Source organism: Lampris incognitus, chromosome 20 (assembly GCF_029633865.1).
Source record: "Lampris incognitus isolate fLamInc1 chromosome 20, fLamInc1.hap2, whole genome shotgun sequence".
Classification (NCBI taxonomy): domain Eukaryota; kingdom Metazoa; phylum Chordata; class Actinopteri; order Lampriformes; family Lampridae; genus Lampris; species Lampris incognitus.
This window is the reverse complement of record NC_079230.1, coordinates 28,992,514-29,013,485: the sequence shown is the minus strand read 5'-3', so window position 1 is coordinate 29,013,485 and position 20,972 is coordinate 28,992,514. Positions and strand designations below refer to the sequence as shown.

Genomic DNA, 20,972 nt, shown 5'->3' with positions numbered 1-20,972 from the left:
CTTAATTTCGATCAAGCGAAATGGAGAAATCAGCCGAGAAACGGACAGACGAGGAGGTGCAGGCTTTGTTGGCTGACTACGCCACCGACGAGGTTCAGCGGGGGCTCGAGTCCTCCAGGAGAAACGAGACGATTTGCCTCGACATTTCCCGTCACCTGGATGGGATAATTACGTCGCGGTGAAAGCTGTCGCAAAATGCTGACGTCAACTCATGATCCCGGCGGTTCCTACGTCGCTATGGAAACACGACTCTCGACAGGGCGACTACGGCGTAGTTCCACTTGTAATTCGCGCCAGCCTGTGAGTTCGTGTAGTTGTTCCTATGGAAAATCGCTAATAGCTATAGCTAACACTTTTCCTTCAAACGAATCATCGAAGAACAAACATCGCCGTAAACTTTGAAAACCACTCTTCTTCCTCTTGATAAGCTTTGATGCTCGTCTCATCTGGGACCTATGACTGGTACGCTACAATCGGCTCTTTCGGCTTCCGATTAGTCTAGAGCGTTCACTCACCGTAGACTTTAGACCGATCAGGAGCCGTAACTGTGTACAGTCGAGGTAGACTTTACACTCCTCTAGAACGCCTCGAGTTCAATTGAGCTTTCGCAAAGTACCTCCCCAGAACGGTGCATGTCCAATCCGACCTTAGCAACGGTCCGTCAAGCTTTCAAACACAAAACAAAATGCTGAAACGGTGTGCCTATGGGATCTGCAGATCGGATACTAGATATGTGAAAAGTTTGGAGGGGGTGTCATTTTCTTTCCCTTCCCGAAACCCAGAACGCAAGAAGCGCAATGTCGTCAATAGATGTCACAGTATAGCAGACCCCATGGCCAGCTTAATCCATCCAAAATCAACAAAAATACCTGTCTGCTCCAAGCTAAGCTTGCTACTAGCTATTATTGATAGCTAATGTATTACTACTGTTACTTTTAACCACACAATGCGCTGATTTCTTCCTTCATGTTTTGGTGTTTTCCGGCTACTTCCTGGATAGTTCTGAAAGGCTTGACGGTCATAGCAACGGTAACTGACTTTGCGAAAGGTCAATTCCCCAAATGTTATAGACTCTGGACTGCATCATTTCCGGTAGTGGGGGACTGCGTTCGCGCTCTCCCCCGTTTACATGTTAAAAGAAACAAACCTTGATTTCTGTGAGGACAAAGCAGTCGCTTTACTTGATGCCGTGGCACCGTCATACAGATAGATGTGTGTCAGAATCAGCTCCTCTGTGCGATGGCTGGGGTTCATACTTACCTGGCAGGGGAGACACCATGATCAAGAAGGTGGTTCACCCACGGCGAGGCTTGACCATTGCACTCCGGTTGTGCTGACCTGTGCGAATTCCCCAAACGTGGGAATCTCGACTGCATAATTTCTGGTAGTGGGGGACTGCGTTCGCGCTCTCCCCTGATTAAATGTCAAAAGAAAAACAATATGGTTCCCGTTAAGGCAGGAAAACACAAACTTTACGACATTCGGCGTGTTAATAATCTTGCGTCCCTTAATTCATCATCGGGGTTTCGTTCCTCTTTGTCTCCCCAATTATATGGGACCAATTACCCCACTCTTCCGATCCCTCCCGGTTTCTGCTCCATCCCCTCTGCCATTGCGGGGAGGGCTGCAGACTACCACATGCCTCCTCCGACGCATGTGGAGTCGCCAGCCGCTTCGTTCCCCTGACAGTGAGGCGTTTCGCCAGGGCGACGTAGCGCGTGGCAGGATCACGCTATTCCTCCAGTTCTCCCTCTCCCCCGAACAGGCGCCCCGACCGATCAGAGGAGGCGCTACTGCAGCCACCTCGACACATACTCACATCCGGCTTCACACCCGCACACACGGCCAATTGTGGCTTTAGCGACACCAATCAAGGCGGGGGTAACACGGGGATTCGGTCCGGCGACGAGTCCTAAAAGTAGATGAAGAAAACCCAATTAAACAAATGAGACAAAAATATGATACTTGCTCATTCATTTATTGAGCAAAATGATCCAATATTTCACATCTGTGAGTGGCAAAAGTAGGTGAACCTTTGCTTTCAGTATCTGGAGTGACGCCCCTTGTGAAGCAACCTGTCAACACAACTCATAAGGCCATTTTCCACCAGCGGAACTACCCGAACCTTTTAGGGGGCCGGCAGCTTTGCTGGTGTTTCCACTAGAGGAACTACCCCTGACCGGAACTCTTACTGGGACTTTTAAGGGAGCGTCTCTAGTCCCTGCTCTGGGGTCGGTACTTCTGAGCGGCCCTGAAAACCTGCTGGGAGGGGCTCGACGCCGATTGGTTGAACGTCGGAAGCAACCAGCCTTCTACTTCGGTGTTCAACAAGCGCAATTGTATAAGCCAGCAACCAAGCTGTGTGGTAGCAAACTTAATTTCGATCAAGCGAAATGGAGAAATCAGCCGAGAAACGGACAGACGAGGAGGTGCAGGCTTTGTTGGCTGACTACGCCACCGACGAGGTTCAGCGGGGGCTCGAGTCCTCCAGGAGAAACGAGACGATTTACCTCGACATTTCCCGCCACCTGGATGGGATAATTACGTCGCGGTGAAAGCTGTCGCAAAATGTTGACGTCAACTCATGATCCCGGCGGTTCCTACGTCGCTATGGAAACACGACTCTCGACAGGGCGACTACGGGGTAGTTCCGCTTGTAATTCGCGCCAGCCTGTGAGTTCGTGTAGTTGTTCCTATGGAAAATCGCTAATAGCTATAGCTAACACCTTTCCTTCAAACGAATCATCGAAGAACAAACATCGCCGTAAACTTTGAAAACCACTCTTCTTCCTCGTGATAAGCTTTGATGCTCGTCTCATATGGGACCTATGACTGGTACGCTCCAATCGGCTCTTTCGGCTTCCGATTAGTCTAGAGCGTTCACTCACCGTAGACTTTTGACCGATCAGGAGCCGTAACTGTGTACAGTCGAGGTAGACTTTACACTCCTCTAGAACGCATCGAGTTCAATTGAGCTTTCGCAAAGTACCTCCCCAGAACGGTGCTTGTCCAATCCGACCTTAGCAACGGTCCGTCAAGCTTTCAAACGCACAACAAAATGCTGAAACGGTGTGCCTATGGGATCTGCAGATCGGATACTAGATATGTGAAAAGTTTGGAGGGGGTGTCATTTTCTTTCCCTTCCCGAAACCCAGAACGCAAGAAGCGCAATGTCGTCAATAGATGTCACAGTATAGCAGACCCCATGGCCAGCTTAATCCATCCAAAATCAACAAAAATACCTGTCTGCTCCAAGCTAAGCTTGCTACTAGCTATTATTGATAGCTAATGTATTACTACTGTTACTTTTAACCACACAATGCGCTGATTTCTTCCTTCATGTTTTGGTGTTTTCCGGCTACTTCCTGGATAGTTCTGAAAGGCTTGACGGTCATAGCAACGGTAACTGACTTTGCGAAAGGTCAATTCCCCAAATGTTATAGACTCTGGACTGCATCATTTCCGGTAGTGGGGGACTGCGTTCGCGCTCTCCCCCGTTTACATGTTAAAAGAAACAAACCTTGATTTCTGTGAGGACAAAGCAGTCGCTTTACTTGATGCCGTGGCACCGTCATACAGATAGATGTGTGTCAGAATCAGCTCCTCTGTGCGATGGCTGGGGTTCATACTTACCTGGCAGGGGAGACACCATGATCAAGAAGGTGGTTCACCCACGGCGAGGCTTGACCATTGCACTCCGGTTGTGCTGACCTGTGCGAATTCCCCAAACGTGGGAATCTCGACTGCATAATTTCTGGTAGTGGGGGACTGCGTTCGCGCTCTCCCCTGATTAAATGTCAAAAGAAAAACAATATGGTTCCCGTTAAGGCAGGAAAACACAAACTTTACGACATTCGGCGTGTTAATGATCTTGCGTCCCTTAATTCATCATCGGGGTTTCGTTCCTCTTTGTCTCCCCAATTATATGGGACCAATTACCCCACTCTTCCGATCCCTCCCGGTTTCTGCTCCATCCCCTCTGCCATTGCGGGGAGGGCTGCAGACTACCACATGCCTCCTCCGACGCATGTGGAGTCGCCAGCCGCTTCGTTCCCCTGACAGTGAGGCGTTTCGCCAGGGCGACGTAGCGCGTGGCAGGATCACGCTATTCCTCCAGTTCTCCCTCTCCCCCGAACAGGCGCCCCGACCGATCAGAGGAGGCGCTACTGCAGCCACCTCGACACATACTCACATCCGGCTTCACACCCGCACACACGGCCAATTGTGGCTTTAGCGACACCAATCAAGGCGGGGGTAACACGGGGATTCGGTCCGGCGACGAGTCCTAAAAGTAGATGAAGAAAACCCAATTAAACTACTACTACTACTACTACTTTCGGCTGCTCCCGTTAGGGGTCGCCACAGCGGATCATCCGTTTCCATTTCTTCCTGTCTTCTGCGTCTTCCTCTGTCACACCAGCCACCTGCATGTCTTCCCTCACCACATCCATAAACCTCCTCTTTGGCCTTCCTCTTCTCCTCTTCCCTGGCAGCTCCATATTCAGCATCCTTCTCCCAATATACTCAGCATCTCTCCTCCACACATGTCCAAGCCATCTCAATCTTGCCTCTCTTGCTTTGTCTCCAAACCGTCCAACCTGAGCGGTCCCTCTAGAAGAAGAAAACCCAATTAAACAAATGAGACAAAAATATGATACTTGCTCATTCATTTATTGAGCAAAATGATCCAATATTTCACATCTGTGAGTGGCAAAAGTAGGTGAACCTTTGCTTTCAGTATCTGGAGTGACGCCCCTTGTGAAGCAACCTGTCAACACAACTCATAAGGCCATTTTCCACCAGCGGAGCTACCCGAACCTTTTAGGGGGCCGGCAGCTTTGCTGGTGTTTCCACTAGAGGAACTACCCCTGACCGGAACTCTTACTGGGACTTTTAAGGGAGCGTCTCTAGTCCCTGCTCTGGGGTCGGTACTTCTGAGCGGCCCTGAAAACCTGCTGGGAGGGGCTCGACGCCGATTGGTTGAACGTCGGAAGCAACCAGCCTTCTACTTCGGTGTTCAACAAGCGCAATTGTATAAGCCAGCAACCAAGCTGTGTGGTAGCAAACTTAATTTCGATCAAGCGAAATGGAGAAATCAGCCGAGAAACGGACAGACGAGGAGGTGCAGGCTTTGTTGGCTGACTACGCCACCGACGAGGTTCAGCGGGGGCTCGAGTCCTCCAGGAGAAACGAGACGATTTACCTCGACATTTCCCGCCACCTGGATGGGATAATTACGTCGCGGTGAAAGCTGTCGCAAAATGTTGACGTCAACTCATGATCCCGGCGGTTCCTACGTCGCTATGGAAACACGACTCTCGACAGGGCGACTACGGGGTAGTTCCACTTGTAATTCGCGCCAGCCTGTGAGTTCGTGTAGTTGTTCCTATGGAAAATCGCTAATAGCTATAGCTAACACCTTTCCTTCAAACGAATCATCGAAGAACAAACATCGCCGTAAACTTTGAAAACCACTCTTCTTCCTCGTGATAAGCTTTGATGCTCGTCTCATATGGGACCTATGACTGGTACGCTCCAATCGGCTCTTTCGGCTTCCGATTAGTCTAGAGCGTTCACTCACCGTAGACTTTTGACCGATCAGGAGCCGTAACTGTGTACAGTCGAGGTAGACTTTACACTCCTCTAGAACGCATCGAGTTCAATTGAGCTTTCGCAAAGTACCTCCCCAGAACGGTGCTTGTCCAATCCGACCTTAGCAACGGTCCGTCAAGCTTTCAAACGCACAACAAAATGCTGAAACGGTGTGCCTATGGGATCTGCAGATCGGATACTAGATATGTGAAAAGTTTGGAGGGGGTGTCATTTTCTTTCCCTTCCCGAAACCCAGAACGCAAGAAGCGCAATGTCGTCAATAGATGTCACAGTATAGCAGACCCCATGGCCAGCTTAATCCATCCAAAATCAACAAAAATACCTGTCTGCTCCAAGCTAAGCTTGCTACTAGCTATTATTGATAGCTAATGTATTACTACTGTTACTTTTAACCACACAATGCGCTGATTTCTTCCTTCATGTTTTGGTGTTTTCCGGCTACTTCCTGGATAGTTCTGAAAGGCTTGACGGTCATAGCAACGGTAACTGACTTTGCGAAAGGTCAATTCCCCAAATGTTATAGACTCTGGACTGCATCATTTCCGGTAGTGGGGGACTGCGTTCGCGCTCTCCCCCGTTTACATGTTAAAAGAAACAAACCTTGATTTCTGTGAGGACAAAGCAGTCGCTTTACTTGATGCCGTGGCACCGTCATACAGATAGATGTGTGTCACAATCAGCTCCTCTGTGCGATGGCTGGGGTTCATACTTACCTGGCAGGGGAGACACCATGATCAAGAAGGTGGTTCACCCACGGCGAGGCTTGACCATTGCACTCCGGTTGTGCTGACCTGTGCGAATTCCCCAAACGTGGGAATCTCGACTGCATAATTTCTGGTAGTGGGGGACTGCGTTCGCGCTCTCCCCTGATTAAATGTCAAAAGAAAAACAATATGGTTCCCGTTAAGGCAGGAAAACACAAACTTTACGACATTCGGCGTGTTAATAATCTTGCGTCCCTTAATTCATCATCGGGGTTTCGTTCCTCTTTGTCTCCCCAATTATATGGGACCAATTACCCCACTCTTCCGATCCCTCCCGGTTTCTGCTCCATCTCCTCTGCCATTGCGGGGAGGGCTGCAGACTACCACATGCCTCCTCCGACGCATGTGGAGTCGCCAGCCGCTTCGTTCCCCTGACAGTGAGGCGTTTCGCCAGGGCGACGTAGCGCGTGGCAGGATCACGCTATTCCTCCAGTTCTCCCTCTCCCCCGAACAGGCGCCCCGACCGATCAGAGGAGGCGCTACTGCAGCCACCTCGACACATACTCACATCCGGCTTCACACCCGCACACACGGCCAATTGTGGCTTTAGCGACACCAATCAAGGCGGGGGTAACACGGGGATTCGGTCCGGCGACGAGTCCTAAAAGTAGATGAAGAAAACCCAATTAAACAAATGAGACAAAAATATGATACTTGCTCATTCATTTATTGAGCAAAATGATCCAATATTTCACATCTGTGAGTGGCAAAAGTAGGTGAACCTTTGCTTTCAGTATCTGGAGTGACGCCCCTTGTGAAGCAACCTGTCAACACAACACATAAGGCCATTTTCCACCAGCGGAACTACCCGAACCTTTTAGGGGGCCGGCAGCTTTGCTGGTGTTTCCACTAGAGGAACTACCCCTGACCGGAACTCTTACTGGGACTTTTAAGGGAGCGTCTCTAGTCCCTGCTCTGGGGTCGGTACTTCTGAGCGGCCCTGAAAACCTGCTGGGAGGGGCTCGACGCCGATTGGTTGAACGTCGGAAGCAACCAGCCTTCTACTTCGGTGTTCAACAAGCGCAATTGTATAAGCCAGCAACCAAGCTGTGTGGTAGCAAACTTAATTTCGATCAAGCGAAATGGAGAAATCAGCCGAGAAACGGACAGACGAGGAGGTGCAGGCTTTGTTGGCTGACTACGCCACCGACGAGGTTCAGCGGGGGCTCGAGTCCTCCAGGAGAAACGAGACGATTTACCTCGACATTTGCCGCCACCTGGATGGGATAATTACGTCGCGGTGAAAGCTGTCGCAAAATGCTGACGTCAACTCATGATCCCGGCGGTTCCTACGTCGCTATGGAAACACGACTCTCGACAGGGCGACTACGGGGTAGGTCCACTTGTAATTCGCGCCAGCCTGTGAGTTCGTGTAGTTGTTCCTATGGAAAATCGCTAATAGCTATAGCTAACACTTTTCCTTCAAACGAATCATCGAAGAACAAACATCGCCGTAAACTTTGAAAACCACTCTTCTTCCTCTTGATAAGCTTTGATGCTCGTCTCATCTGGGACCTATGACTGGTACGCTACAATCGGCTCTTTCGGCTTCCGATTAGTCTAGAGCGTTCACTCACCGTAGACTTTAGACCGATCAGGAGCCGTAACTGTGTACAGTCGAGGTAGACTTTACACTCCTCTAGAACGCCTCGAGTTCAATTGAGCTTTCGCAAAGTACCTCCCCAGAACGGTGCTTGTCCAATCCGACCTTAGCAACGGTCCGTCAAGCTTTCAAACACACAACAAAATGCTGAAACGGTGTGCCTATGGGATCTGCAGATCGGATACTAGATATGTGAAAAGTTTGGAGGGGGTGTCATTTTCTTTCCCTTCCCGAAACCCAGAACGCAAGAAGCGCAATGTCGTCAATAGATGTCACAGTATAGCAGACCCCATGGCCAGCTTAATCCATCCAAAATCAACAAAAATACCTGTCTGCTCCAAGCTAAGCTTGCTACTAGCTATTATTGATAGCTAATGTATTACTACTGTTACTTTTAACCACACAATGCGCTGATTTCTTCCTTCATGTTTTGGTGTTTTCCGGCTACTTCCTGGATAGTTCTGAAAGGCTTGACGGTCATAGCAACGGTAACTGACTTTGCGAAAGGTCAATTCCCCAAATGTTATAGACTCTGGACTGCATCATTTCCGGTAGTGGGGGACTGCGTTCGCGCTCTCCCCCGTTTACATGTTAAAAGAAACAAACCTTGATTTCTGTGAGGACAAAGCAGTCGCTTTACTTGATGCCGTGGCACCGTCATACAGATAGATGTGTGTCAGAATCAGCTCCTCTGTGCGATGGCTGGGGTTCATACTTACCTGGCAGGGGAGACACCATGATCAAGAAGGTGGTTCACCCACGGCGAGGCTTGACCATTGCACTCCGGTTGTGCTGACCTGTGCGAATTCCCCAAACGTGGGAATCTCGACTGCATAATTTCTGGTAGTGGGGGACTGCGTTCGCGCTCTCCCCTGATTAAATGTCAAAAGAAAAACAATATGGTTCCCGTTAAGGCAGGAAAACACAAACTTTACGACATTCGGCGTGTTAATAATCTTGCGTCCCTTAATTCATCATCGGGGTTTCGTTCCTCTTTGTCTCCCCAATTATATGGGACCAATTACCCCACTCTTCCGATCCCTCCCGGTTTCTGCTCCATCCCCTCTGCCATTGCGGGGAGGGCTGCAGACTACCACATGCCTCCTCCGACGCATGTGGAGTCGCCAGCCGCTTCGTTCCCCTGACAGTGAGGCGTTTCGCCAGGGCGACGTAGCGCGTGGCAGGATCACGCTATTCCTCCAGTTCTCCCTCTCCCCCGAACAGGCGCCCCGACCGATCAGAGGAGGCGCTACTGCAGCCACCTCGACACATACTCACATCCGGCTTCACACCCGCACACACGGCCAATTGTGGCTTTAGCGACACCAATCAAGGCGGGGGTAACACGGGGATTCGGTCCGGCGACGAGTCCTAAAAGTAGATGAAGAAAACCCAATTAAACAAATGAGACAAAAATATGATACTTGCTCATTCATTTATTGAGCAAAATGATCCAATATTTCACATCTGTGAGTGGCAAAAGTAGGTGAACCTTTGCTTTCAGTATCTGGAGTGACGCCCCTTGTGAAGCAACCTGTCAACACAACTCATAAGGCCATTTTCCACCAGCGGAACTACCCGAACCTTTTAGGGGGCCGGCAGCTTTGCTGGTGTTTCCACTAGAGGAACTACCCCTGACCGGAACTCTTACTGGGACTTTTAAGGGAGCGTCTCTAGTCCCTGCTCTGGGGTCGGTACTTCTGAGCGGCCCTGAAAACCTGCTGGGAGGGGCTCGACGCCGATTGGTTGAACGTCGGAAGCAACCAGCCTTCTACTTCGGTGTTCAACAAGCGCAATTGTATAAGCCAGCAACCAAGCTGTGTGGTAGCAAACTTAATTTCGATCAAGCGAAATGGAGAAATCAGCCGAGAAACGGACAGACGAGGAGGTGCAGGCTTTGTTGGCTGACTACGCCACCGACGAGGTTCAGCGGGGGCTCGAGTCCTCCAGGAGAAACGAGACGATTTACCTCGACATTTCCCGTCACCTGGATGGGATAATTACGTCGCGGTGAAAGCTGTCGCAAAATGCTGACGTCAACTCATGATCCCGGCGGTTCCTACGTCGCTATGGAAACACGACTCTCGACAGGGCGACTACGGCGTAGTTCCACTTGTAATTCGCGCCAGCCTGTGAGTTCGTGTAGTTGTTCCTATGGAAAATCGCTAATAGCTATAGCTAACACTTTTCCTTCAAACGAATCATCGAAGAACAAACATCGCCGTAAACTTTGAAAACCACTCTTCTTCCTCTTGATAAGCTTTGATGCTCGTCTCATCTGGGACCTATGACTGGTACGCTACAATCGGCTCTTTCGGCTTCCGATTAGTCTAGAGCGTTCACTCACCGTAGACTTTAGACCGATCAGGAGCCGTAACTGTGTACAGTCGAGGTAGACTTTACACTCCTCTAGAACGCCTCGAGTTCAATTGAGCTTTCGCAAAGTACCTCCCCAGAACGGTGCTTGTCCAATCCGACCTTAGCAACGGTCCGTCAAGCTTTCAAACACACAACAAAATGCTGAAACGGTGTGCCTATGGGATCTGCAGATCGGATACTAGATATGTGAAAAGTTTGGAGGGGGTGTCATTTTCTTTCCCTTCCCGAAACCCAGAACGCAAGAAGCGCAATGTCGTCAATAGATGTCACAGTATAGCAGACCCCATGGCCAGCTTAATCCATCCAAAATCAACAAAAATACCTGTCTGCTCCAAGCTAAGCTTGCTACTAGCTATTATTGATAGCTAATGTATTACTACTGTTACTTTTAACCACACAATGCGCTGATTTCTTCCTTCATGTTTTGGTGTTTTCCGGCTACTTCCTGGATAGTTCTGAAAGGCTTGACGGTCATAGCAACGGTAACTGACTTTGCGAAAGGTCAATTCCCCAAATGTTATAGACTCTGGACTGCATCATTTCCGGTAGTGGGGGACTGCGTTCGCGCTCTCCCCCGTTTACATGTTAAAAGAAACAAACCTTGATTTCTGTGAGGACAAAGCAGTCGCTTTACTTGATGCCGTGGCACCGTCATACAGATAGATGTGTGTCAGAATCAGCTCCTCTGTGCGATGGCTGGGGTTCATACTTACCTGGCAGGGGAGACACCATGATCAAGAAGGTGGTTCACCCACGGCGAGGCTTGACCATTGCACTCCGGTTGTGCTGACCTGTGCGAATTCCCCAAACGTGGGAATCTCGACTGCATAATTTCTGGTAGTGGGGGACTGCGTTCGCGCTCTCCCCTGATTAAATGTCAAAAGAAAAACAATATGGTTCCCGTTAAGGCAGGAAAACACAAACTTTACGACATTCGGCGTGTTAATAATCTTGCGTCCCTTAATTCATCATCGGGGTTTCGTTCCTCTTTGTCTCCCCAATTATATGGGACCAATTACCCCACTCTTCCGATCCCTCCCGGTTTCTGCTCCATCCCCTCTGCCATTGCGGGGAGGGCTGCAGACTACCACATGCCTCCTCCGACGCATGTGGAGTCGCCAGCCGCTTCGTTCCCCTGACAGTGAGGCGTTTCGCCAGGGCGACGTAGCGCGTGGCAGGATCACGCTATTCCTCCAGTTCTCCCTCTCCCCCGAACAGGCGCCCCGACCGATCAGAGGAGGCGCTACTGCAGCCACCTCGACACATACTCACATCCGGCTTCACACCCGCACACACGGCCAATTGTGGCTTTAGCGACACCAATCAAGGCGGGGGTAACACGGGGATTCGGTCCGGCGACGAGTCCTAAAAGTAGATGAAGAAAACCCAATTAAACAAATGAGACAAAAATATGATACTTGCTCATTCATTTATTGAGCAAAATGATCCAATATTTCACATCTGTGAGTGGCAAAAGTAGGTGAACCTTTGCTTTCAGTATCTGGAGTGACGCCCCTTGTGAAGCAACCTGTCAACACAACTCATAAGGCCATTTTCCACCAGCGGAACTACCCGAACCTTTTAGGGGGCCGGCAGCTTTGCTGGTGTTTCCACTAGAGGAACTACCCCTGACCGGAACTCTTACTGGGACTTTTAAGGGAGCGTCTCTAGTCCCTGCTCTGGGGTCGGTACTTCTGAGCGGCCCTGAAAACCTGCTGGGAGGGGCTCGACGCCGATTGGTTGAACGTCGGAAGCAACCAGCCTTCTACTTCGGTGTTCAACAAGCGCAATTGTATAAGCCAGCAACCAAGCTGTGTGGTAGCAAACTTAATTTCGATCAAGCGAAATGGAGAAATCAGCCGAGAAACGGACAGACGAGGAGGTGCAGGCTTTGTTGGCTGACTACGCCACCGACGAGGTTCAGCGGGGGCTCGAGTCCTCCAGGAGAAACGAGACGATTTACCTCGACATTTCCCGTCACCTGGATGGGATAATTACGTCGCGGTGAAAGCTGTCGCAAAATGCTGACGTCAACTCATGATCCCGGCGGTTCCTACGTCGCTATGGAAACACGACTCTCGACAGGGCGACTACGGCGTAGTTCCACTTGTAATTCGCGCCAGCCTGTGAGTTCGTGTAGTTGTTCCTATGGAAAATCGCTAATAGCTATAGCTAACACTTTTCCTTCAAACGAATCATCGAAGAACAAACATCGCCGTAAACTTTGAAAACCACTCTTCTTCCTCTTGATAAGCTTTGATGCTCGTCTCATCTGGGACCTATGACTGGTACGCTACAATCGGCTCTTTCGGCTTCCGATTAGTCTAGAGCGTTCACTCACCGTAGACTTTAGACCGATCAGGAGCCGTAACTGTGTACAGTCGAGGTAGACTTTACACTCCTCTAGAACGCCTCGAGTTCAATTGAGCTTTCGCAAAGTACCTCCCCAGAACGGTGCATGTCCAATCCGACCTTAGCAACGGTCCGTCAAGCTTTCAAACACAAAACAAAATGCTGAAACGGTGTGCCTATGGGATCTGCAGATCGGATACTAGATATGTGAAAAGTTTGGAGGGGGTGTCATTTTCTTTCCCTTCCCGAAACCCAGAACGCAAGAAGCGCAATGTCGTCAATAGATGTCACAGTATAGCAGACCCCATGGCCAGCTTAATCCATCCAAAATCAACAAAAATACCTGTCTGCTCCAAGCTAAGCTTGCTACTAGCTATTATTGATAGCTAATGTATTACTACTGTTACTTTTAACCACACAATGCGCTGATTTCTTCCTTCATGTTTTGGTGTTTTCCGGCTACTTCCTGGATAGTTCTGAAAGGCTTGACGGTCATAGCAACGGTAACTGACTTTGCGAAAGGTCAATTCCCCAAATGTTATAGACTCTGGACTGCATCATTTCCGGTAGTGGGGGACTGCGTTCGCGCTCTCCCCCGTTTACATGTTAAAAGAAACAAACCTTGATTTCTGTGAGGACAAAGCAGTCGCTTTACTTGATGCCGTGGCACCGTCATACAGATAGATGTGTGTCAGAATCAGCTCCTCTGTGCGATGGCTGGGGTTCATACTTACCTGGCAGGGGAGACACCATGATCAAGAAGGTGGTTCACCCACGGCGAGGCTTGACCATTGCACTCCGGTTGTGCTGACCTGTGCGAATTCCCCAAACGTGGGAATCTCGACTGCATAATTTCTGGTAGTGGGGGACTGCGTTCGCGCTCTCCCCTGATTAAATGTCAAAAGAAAAACAATATGGTTCCCGTTAAGGCAGGAAAACACAAACTTTTCGACATTCGGCGTGTTAATAATCTTGCGTCCCTTAATTCATCATCGGGGTTTCGTTCCTCTTTGTCTCCCCAATTATATGGGACCAATTACCCCACTCTTCCGATCCCTCCCGGTTTCTGCTCCATCCCCTCTGCCATTGCGGGGAGGGCTGCAGACTACCACATGCCTCCTCCGACGCATGTGGAGTCGCCAGCCGCTTCGTTCCCCTGACAGTGAGGCGTTTCGCCAGGGCGACGTAGCACGTGGCAGGATCACGCTATTCCTCCAGTTCTCCCTCTCCCCCGAACAGGCGCCCCGACCGATCAGAGGAGGCGCTACTGCAGCCACCTCGACACATACTCACATCCGGCTTCACACCCGCACACACGGCCAATTGTGGCTTTAGCGACACCAATCAAGGCGGGGGTAACACGGGGATTCGGTCCGGCGACGAGTCCTAAAAGTAGATGAAGAAAACCCAATTAAACAAATGAGACAAAAATATGATACTTGCTCATTCATTTATTGAGCAAAATGATCCAATATTTCACATCTGTGAGTGGCAAAAGTAGGTGAACCTTTGCTTTCAGTATCTGGAGTGACGCCCCTTGTGAAGCAACCTGTCAACACAACTCATAAGGCCATTTTCCACCAGCGGAACTACCCGAACCTTTTAGGGGGCCGGCAGCTTTGCTGGTGTTTCCACTAGAGGAACTACCCCTGACCGGAACTCTTACTGGGACTTTTAAGGGAGCGTCTCTAGTCCCTGCTCTGGGGTCGGTACTTCTGAGCGGCCCTGAAAACCTGCTGGGAGGGGCTCGACGCCGATTGGTTGAACGTCGGAAGCAACCAGCCTTCTACTTCGGTGTTCAACAAGCGCAATTGTATAAGCCAGCAACCAAGCTGTGTGGTAGCAAACTTAATTTCGATCAAGCGAAATGGAGAAATCAGCCGAGAAACGGACAGACGAGGAGGTGCAGGCTTTGTTGGCTGACTACGCCACCGACGAGGTTCAGCGGGGGCTCGAGTCCTCCAGGAGAAACGAGACGATTTACCTCGACATTTCCCGCCACCTGGATGGGATAATTACGTCGCGGTGAAAGCTGTCGCAAAATGTTGACGTCAACTCATGATCCCGGCGGTTCCTACGTCGCTATGGAAACACGACTCTCGACAGGGCGACTACGGGGTAGTTCCACTTGTAATTCGCGCCAGCCTGTGAGTTCGTGTAGTTGTTCCTATGGAAAATCGCTAATAGCTATAGCTAACACCTTTCCTTCAAACGAATCATCGAAGAACAAACATCGCCGTAAACTTTGAAAACCACTCTTCTTCCTCGTGATAAGCTTTGATGCTCGTCTCATATGGGACCTATGACTGGTACGCTCCAATCGGCTCTTTCGGCTTCCGATTAGTCTAGAGCGTTCACTCACCGTAGACTTTTGACCGATCAGGAGCCGTAACTGTGTACAGTCGAGGTAGACTTTACACTCCTCTAGAACGCCTCGAGTTCAATTGAGCTTTCGCAAAGTACCTCCCCAGAACGGTGCTTGTCCAATCCGACCTTAGCAACGGTCCGTCAAGCTTTCAAACGCACAACAAAATGCTGAAACGGTGTGCCTATGGGATCTGCAGATCGGATACTAGATATGTGAAAAGTTTGGAGGGGGTGTCATTTTCTTTCCCTTCCCGAAACCCAGAACGCAAGAAGCGCAATGTCGTCAATAGATGTCACAGTATAGCAGACCCCATGGCCAGCTTAATCCATCCAAAATCAACAAAAATACCTGTCTGCTCCAAGCTAAGCTTGCTACTAGCTATTATTGATAGCTAATGTATTACTACTGTTACTTTTAACCACACAATGCGCTGATTTCTTCCTTCATGTTTTGGTGTTTTCCGGCTACTTCCTGGATAGTTCTGAAAGGCTTGACGGTCATAGCAACGGTAACTGACTTTGCGAAAGGTCAATTCCCCAAATGTTATAGACTCTGGACTGCATCATTTCCGGTAGTGGGGGACTGCGTTCGCGCTCTCCCCCGTTTACATGTTAAAAGAAACAAACCTTGATTTCTGTGAGGACAAAGCAGTCGCTTTACTTGATGCCGTGGCACCGTCATACAGATAGATGTGTGTCACAATCAGCTCCTCTGTGCGATGGCTGGGGTTCATACTTACCTGGCAGGGGAGACACCATGATCAAGAAGGTGGTTCACCCACGGCGAGGCTTGACCATTGCACTCCGGTTGTGCTGACCTGTGCGAATTCCCCAAACGTGGGAATCTCGACTGCATAATTTCTGGTAGTGGGGGACTGCGTTCGCGCTCTCCCCTGATTAAATGTCAAAAGAAAAACAATATGGTTCCCGTTAAGGCAGGAAAACACAAACTTTACGACATTCGGCGTGTTAATAATCTTGCGTCCCTTAATTCATCATCGGGGTTTCGTTCCTCTTTGTCTCCCCAATTATATGGGACCAATTACCCCACTCTTCCGATCCCTCCCGGTTTCTGCTCCATCCCCTCTGCCATTGCGGGGAGGGCTGCAGACTACCACATGCCTCCTCCGACGCATGTGGAGTCGCCAGCCGCTTCGTTCCCCTGACAGTGAGGCGTTTCGCCAGGGCGACGTAGCGCGTGGCAGGATCACGCTATTCCTCCAGTTCTCCCTCTCCCCCGAACAGGCGCCCCGACCGATCAGAGGAGGCGCTACTGCAGCCACCTCGACACATACTCACATCCGGCTTCACACCCGCACACACGGCCAATTGTGGCTTTAGCGACACCAATCAAGGCGGGGGTAACACGGGGATTCGGTCCGGCGACGAGTCCTAAAAGTAGATGAAGAAAACCCAATTAAACAAATGAGACAAAAATATGATACTTGCTCATTCATTTATTGAGCAAAATGATCCAATATTTCACATCTGTGAGTGGCAAAAGTAGGTGAACCTTTGCTTTCAGTATCTGGAGTGACGCCCCTTGTGAAGCAACCTGTCAACACAACTCATAAGGCCATTTTCCACCAGCGGAACTACCCGAACCTTTTAGGGGGCCGGCAGCTTTGCTGGTGTTTCCACTAGAGGAACTACCCCTGACCGGAACTCTTACTGGGACTTTTAAGGGAGCGTCTCTAGTCCCTGCTCTGGGGTCGGTACTTCTGAGCGGCCCTGAAAACCTGCTGGGAGGGGCTCGACGCCGATTGGTTGAACGTCGGAAGCAACCAGCCTTCTACTTCGGTGTTCAACAAGCGCAATTGTATAAGCCAGCAACCAAGCTGTGTGGTAGCAAACTTAATTTCGATCAAGCGAAATGGAGAAATCAGCCGAGAAACGGACAGACGAGGAGGTGCAGGCTTTGTTGGCTGACTACGCCACCGACGAGGTTCAGCGGGGGCTCGAGTCCTCCAGGAGAAACGAGACGATTTACCTCGACATTTCCCGCCACCTGGATGGGATAATTACGTCGCGGTGAAAGCTGTCGCAAAATGCTGACGTCAACTCATGATCCCGGCGGTTCCTACGTCGCTATGGAAACACGACTCTCGACAGGGCGACTACGGGGTAGTTCCACTTGTAATTCGCGCCAGCCTGTGAGTTCGTGTAGTTGTTCCTATGGAAAATCGCTAATAGCTATAGCTAACACCTTTCCTTCAAACGAATCATCGAAGAACAAACATCGCCGTAAACTTTGAAAACCACTCTTCTCCCTCTTGATAAGCTTTGATGCTCGTCTCATATGGGACCTATGACTGGTACGCTCCAATCGGCTCTTTCGGCTTCCGATTAGTCTAGAGCGTTCACTCACCGTAGACTTTTGACCGATCAGGAGCCGTAACTGTGTACAGTCGAGGTAGACTTTACACTCCTCTAGAACGCCTCGAGTTCAATTGAGCTTTCGCAAAGTACCTCCCCAGAACGGTGCTTGTCCAATCCGACCTTAGCAACGGTCCGTCAAGCTTTCAAACGCACAACAAAATGCTGAAACGGTGTGCCTATGGGATCTGCAGATCGGATACTAGATATGTGAAAAGTTTGGAGGGGGTGTCATTTTCTTTCCCTTCCCGAAACCCAGAACGCAAGAAGCGCAATGTCGTCAATAGATGTCACAGTATAGCAGACCCCATGGCCAGCTTAATCCATCCAAAATCAACAAAAATACCTGTCTGCTCCAAGCTAAGCTTGCTACTAGCTATTATTGATAGCTAATGTATTACTACTGTTACTTTTAACCACACAATGCGCTGATTTCTTCCTTCATGTTTTGGTGTTTTCCGGCTACTTCCTGGATAGTTCTGAAAGGCTTGACGGTCATAGCAACGGTAACTGACTTTGCGAAAGGTCAATTCCCCAAATGTTATAGACTCTGGACTGCATCATTTCCGGTAGTGGGGGACTGCGTTCGCGCTCTCCCCCGTTTACATGTTAAAAGAAACAAACCTTGATTTCTGTGAGGACAAAGCAGTCGCTTTACTTGATGCCGTGGCACCGTCATACAGATAGATGTGTGTCAGAATCAGCTCCTCTGTGCGATGGCTGGGGTTCATACTTACCTGGCAGGGGAGACACCATGATCAAGAAGGTGGTTCACCCACGGCGAGGCTTGACCATTGCACTCCGGTTGTGCTGACCTGTGCGAATTCCCCAAACGTGGGAATCTCGACTGCATAATTTCTGGTAGTGGGGGACTGCGTTCGCGCTCTCCCCTGATTAAATGTCAAAAGAAAAACAATATGGTTCCCGTTAAGGCAGGAAAACACAAACTTTACGACATTCGGCGTGTTAATGATCTTGCGTTCCTTAATTCATCATCGGGGTTTCGTTCCTCTTTGTCTCCCCAATTATATGGGACCAATTACCCCACTCTTCCGATCCCTCCCGGTTTCTGCTCCATCCCCTCTGCCATTGCGGGGAGGGCTGCAGACTACCACATGCCTCCTCCGACGCATGTGGAGTCGCCAGCCGCTTCGTTCCCCTGACAGTGAGGCGTTTCGCCAGGGCGACGTAGCGCGTGGCAGGATCACGCTATTCCTCCAGTTCTCCCTCTCCCCCGAACAGGCGCCCCGACCGATCAGAGGAGGCGCTACTGCAGCCACCTCGACACATACTCACATCCGGCTTCACACCCGCACACACGGCCAATTGTGGCTTTAGCGACACCAATCAAGGCGGGCGTAACACGGGGATTCGGTCCGGCGACGAGTCCTAAAAGTAGATGAAGAAAACCCAATTAAACAAATGAGACAAAAATATGATACTTGCTCATTCATTTATTGAGCAAAATGATCCAATATTTCACATCTGTGAGTGGCAAAAGTAGGTGAACCTTTGCTTTCAGTATCTGGAGTGACGCCCCTTGTGAAGCAACCTGTCAACACAACTCATAAGGCCATTTTCCACCAGCGGAGCTACCCGAACCTTTTAGGGGGCCGGCAGCTTTGCTGGTGTTTCCACTAGAGGAACTACCCCTGACCGGAACTCTTACTGGGACTTTTAAGGGAGCGTCTCTAGTCCCTGCTCTGGGGTCGGTACTTCTGAGCGGCCCTGAAAACCTGCTGGGAGGGGCTCGACGCCGATTGGTTGAACGTCGGAAGCAACCAGCCTTCTACTTCGGTGTTCAACAAGCGCAATTGTATAAGCCAGCAACCAAGCTGTGTGGTAGCAAACTTAATTTCGATCAAGCGAAATGGAGAAATCAGCCGAGAAACGGACAGACGAGGAGGTGCAGGCTTTGTTGGCTGACTACGCCACCGACGAGGTTCAGCGGGGGCTCGAGTCCTCCAGGAGAAACGAGACGATTTACCTCGACATTTCCCGCCACCTGGATGGGATAATTACGTCGCGGTGAAAGCTGTCGCAAAATGTTGACGTCAACTCATGATCCCGGCGGTTCCTACGTCGCTATGGAAACACGACTCTCGACAGGGCGACTACGGGGTAGTTCCACTTGTAATTCGCGCCAGCCTGTGAGTTCGTGTAGTTGTTCCTATGGAAAATCGCTAATAGCTATAGCTAACACCTTTCCTTCAAACGAATCATCGAAGAACAAACATCGCCGTAAACTTTGAAAACCACTCTTCTCCCTCTTGATAAGCTTTGATGCTCGTCTCATATGGGACCTATGACTGGTACGCTCCAATCGGCTCTTTCGGCTTCCGATTAGTCTAGAGCGTTCACTCACCGTAGACTTTTGACCGATCAGGAGCCGTAACTGTGTACAGTCGAGGTAGACTTTACACTCCTCTAGAACGCCTCGAGTTCAATTGAGCTTTCGCAAAGTACCTCCCCAGAACGGTGCTTGTCCAATCCGACCTTAGCAACGGTCCGTCAAGCTTTCAAACACACAACAAAATGCTGAAACGGTGTGCCTATGGGATCTGCAGATCGGATACTAGATATGTGAAAAGTTTGGAGGGGGTGTCATTTTCTTTCCCTTCCCGAAAGCCAGAACGCAAGAAGCGCAATGTCGTCAATAGATGTCACAGTATAGCAGACCCCATGGCCAGCTTAATCCATCCAAAATCAACAAAAATACCTGTCTGCTCCAAGCTAAGCTTGCTACTAGCTATTATTGATAGCTAATGTATTACTACTGTTACTTTTAACCACACAATGCGCTGATTTCTTCCTTCATGTTTTGGTGTTTTCCGGCTACTTCCTGGATAGTGCTGAAAGGCTTGACGGTCATAGCAACGGTAACTGACTTTGCGAAAGGTCAATTCCCCAAATGTTATAGACTCTGGACTGCATCATTTCCGGTAGTGGGGGACTGCGTTCGCGCTCTCCCCCGTTTACATGTTAAAAGAAACAAACCTTGATTTCTGTGAGGACAAAGCAGTCGCTTTACTTGATGCCGTGGCACCGTCATACAGATAGATGTGTGTCAGAATCAGCTCCTCTGTGCGATGGCTGGGGTTCATACTTACCTGGCAGGGGAGACACCATGATCAAGAAGGTGGTTCACCCACGGCGAGGCTTGACCATTGCACTCCGGTTGTGCTGACCTGTGCGAATTCCCCAAACGTGAGAATCTCGACTGCATAATTTCTGGTAGTGGGGGACTGCGTTCGCGCTCTCCCCTGATTAAATGTCAAAAGAAAAACAATATGGTTCCCGTTAAGGCAGGAAAACACAAACTTTACGACATTCGGCGTGTTAATGATCTTGCGTCCCTTAATTCATCATCGGGGTTTCGTTCCTCTTTGTCTCCCCAATTATATGGGACCAATTACCCCACTCTTCCGATCCCTCCCGGTTTCTGCTCCATCCCCTCTGCCATTGCGGGGAGGGCTGCAGACTACCACATGCCTCCTCCGACGCATGTGGAGTCGCCA

The 20,972-nt window shown here is 49.9% G+C and overlaps 9 non-coding genes across 9 annotated transcripts; all 9 read left to right on the top strand.

The window, feature by feature from the left end:
* The first annotated feature begins 1,252 nt into the window (after window positions 1–1,252).
* On the top strand, window positions 1,253–1,416 carry LOC130131059 (U1 spliceosomal RNA). Its single transcript, XR_008812229.1, has one exon. It is a non-coding gene; the product is annotated as a U1 spliceosomal RNA (small nuclear RNA).
* Window positions 1,417–3,625: 2,209 nt separating this feature from the next.
* LOC130131058 (U1 spliceosomal RNA) lies at window positions 3,626–3,789 on the top strand. The gene has a single exon (XR_008812228.1). It is a non-coding gene; the product is annotated as a U1 spliceosomal RNA (small nuclear RNA).
* A 2,529-nt stretch (window positions 3,790–6,318) lies between these two features.
* On the top strand, window positions 6,319–6,482 carry LOC130131057 (U1 spliceosomal RNA). The gene has a single exon (XR_008812227.1). It is a non-coding gene; the product is annotated as a U1 spliceosomal RNA (small nuclear RNA).
* A 2,209-nt stretch (window positions 6,483–8,691) lies between these two features.
* LOC130131056 (U1 spliceosomal RNA) lies at window positions 8,692–8,855 on the top strand. Its single transcript, XR_008812226.1, has one exon. It is a non-coding gene; the product is annotated as a U1 spliceosomal RNA (small nuclear RNA).
* Window positions 8,856–11,064: 2,209 nt separating this feature from the next.
* LOC130131055 (U1 spliceosomal RNA) lies at window positions 11,065–11,228 on the top strand. The gene has a single exon (XR_008812225.1). It is a non-coding gene; the product is annotated as a U1 spliceosomal RNA (small nuclear RNA).
* Window positions 11,229–13,437: 2,209 nt separating this feature from the next.
* On the top strand, window positions 13,438–13,601 carry LOC130131054 (U1 spliceosomal RNA). The gene has a single exon (XR_008812224.1). It is a non-coding gene; the product is annotated as a U1 spliceosomal RNA (small nuclear RNA).
* A 2,209-nt stretch (window positions 13,602–15,810) lies between these two features.
* LOC130131053 (U1 spliceosomal RNA) lies at window positions 15,811–15,974 on the top strand. The gene has a single exon (XR_008812223.1). It is a non-coding gene; the product is annotated as a U1 spliceosomal RNA (small nuclear RNA).
* A 2,209-nt stretch (window positions 15,975–18,183) lies between these two features.
* On the top strand, window positions 18,184–18,347 carry LOC130131052 (U1 spliceosomal RNA). The gene has a single exon (XR_008812222.1). It is a non-coding gene; the product is annotated as a U1 spliceosomal RNA (small nuclear RNA).
* A 2,209-nt stretch (window positions 18,348–20,556) lies between these two features.
* On the top strand, window positions 20,557–20,720 carry LOC130131145 (U1 spliceosomal RNA). Its single transcript, XR_008812310.1, has one exon. It is a non-coding gene; the product is annotated as a U1 spliceosomal RNA (small nuclear RNA).
* The last annotated feature ends 252 nt before the right edge of the window (window positions 20,721–20,972 follow it).